Source organism: Pteropus vampyrus, unplaced genomic scaffold (genome assembly GCF_000151845.1).
Source record: "Pteropus vampyrus isolate Shadow unplaced genomic scaffold, Pvam_2.0 Scaffold329, whole genome shotgun sequence".
Lineage (NCBI taxonomy): Eukaryota > Metazoa > Chordata > Mammalia > Chiroptera > Pteropodidae > Pteropus > Pteropus vampyrus.
In genome coordinates, this window is record NW_011889110.1 from 281,628 (window position 1) to 283,803 (window position 2,176).

A 2,176-nucleotide genomic window follows, 5' to 3' on the forward strand; every position below is an offset into this window, starting at 1 on the left:
CCGTGCCGAGAACCCTGCGCCAGCTTTGGTACCATGGGAAAGTCACTTAGCATCTCTGTGCTTCTGCATTCGCATCCGTGACATGGGGAGAGAACTTCATTTCTTGATAATGGTGAACGTGCTCATGCACCACAGCAGGCAAGGGGATCTTCAAGCCTTCACCAGGTCCTGTAGTGGCCTGTCTGTCCAGTTTTGTTTTTTGGTTTTTTTGGACAGCCTGAAAATTGAATCTCACTTCAGAGTTGGCCACCTTGAGATGAGCCCTTAGTCCTCATGAAAGAGCATTTAAGGGCTACCAGTGTCATTCCCAGACGTGGTGTTGTAGTAGATGCTGAGGGCTTAGCCCATCCTAGATCCTTTTCCTGCCTCTGGAAGGATTCTTGGGTAAAAGCTAAGGAGTGATGTAAACTCAAACTAGGTGTTACAAAGCTGGCAGGGTTTGGTCTTCTTGGTTAGTTCCATCTTCTAGGACTTTTATTTCAACCACAGGGAAAAGTCCCTTTAGCAGCCTCTACCAAGTCCATAAGCCTTGGTTCTTAGCACAAAACAGGCCGATGACTCCTCTGGTCACCGTGGAATCAAGGCAGTCATTTGACAGCGGCTGTGCAGAGAGGTGCGTGGACGTGACAGGCTTCGCCCCAGAGCAGGATTACTGGATGCGACACACCAAATTAACCCGCAACCACCTAATTAACCCATAACCCAGCATTTCCTGATCTTTCGCATAACCTCATTCCAGCCTCTCCCAGCTCTTTAGCTAGGTGGGGTTAAAATTGGAGACCTGGCTCTGGGATTAATGGGGTGTACACCGAGCTACTTTTCTCTAGCTTCCTTTTAAACCGCATTCTTTTATTGTTTCGAATATTATTCCGGGAGCTTTGCTGAGAGCAGAGTGTCTCCTCAGAAGGAACGTCTGCTTCTGCGTTCACCAGCACATCCCTCAATTCTAGAATAACTTCCTTTTATTCCACTGGTGTCCTTTGCCAGGTGCTGTTCATATAAAAAGGTGCTCAGGAAATATGTATTGATTGAAAGAACAGTAATGACACCAGACATATAAGGAGCAGTCACTCTGTCCTAGGCATTGTGTGAGGTATTTTCTATGCATTGCAGAACCTTTGCCGCAGATCTGTGATTTAGGTACTTTTATGATTCCCACCTCACGGATGAGAACACGGACACTAAGGGATAGGAAATAACTTCTGATGTCACAAAGCTAAGCGTCGGGGCTTGACTGAAGCCCAGAGCAATGAAAAAATGTGGAGCTTATCCTCCGTGAATGAGTTACAATTTAAACAAAAATTCACCCAGAAAACGGATGGAAGGAAGTTCAACGAAGTTCTGAGTTATCCCACATTTGCTATTGAAGTTTTATTAAGTATCAAATTTAACCTCCAAAAAAGTATTGCTACCCGATTTTCTCATTGTCTCAGCATGTCATTCATTAGCCTCCCGGTTAGGCAGAGAAAGGATTTGAACCCAGCAGTTCTACCCTAGGACCGAGTATCCTTAACGACAAGAACGCCATGGTCTTAGTTCGGGGTAAATGAATGGATAATGCTGGGTGTGGTAAGTGGTCACAGAGACAAAGACAAAACCTGACTTCTCAGGGAACAAAAAGTTGAGTGGGTGGCACCACAGACAGGTGGAAAAAAAGAAACTCTCACCTAGGAAGCAACCAGGAGCCCAGTCTGAGAGCAGAGCCACCTAGTTACTACTGCAAGTGTCATACTACCTCACATCGAGGGGACAGCACTTAAAGCCACCTTCGATGGAGCAGTGTAATAGCCATTTCCATCTTAGACTTCAGTAAGGACCCTACTTAAAAAAAAAATTATTTTCGCTAGCCTTTTAACAAACTTATAAAAAGCTGCTTCGATTTATTACCCTTTCATGATACTGAGGGTTACAGGGAAGAGGGAGAATTAGACAAACCAAGAAGCCACCACCTTGCTGCTGCTTTCCCGCTGCTGGTCCCTGAACAGCCCAAAGGCAGCTCTCGGGTGGTGAGATCACAAAACCGCGGGCACATTTGGAAATTCAGCCCCAGCACAATTGGCCTAAGGAAAATGAAGCTACACGAGGACTCTCACAACGATTAAAAACTAACCGCGGCACTTCGGTTCAGCATGCGGGCGAAACGGTGCTTTCTTGGGTCTGCGGAGACGGGGACCCG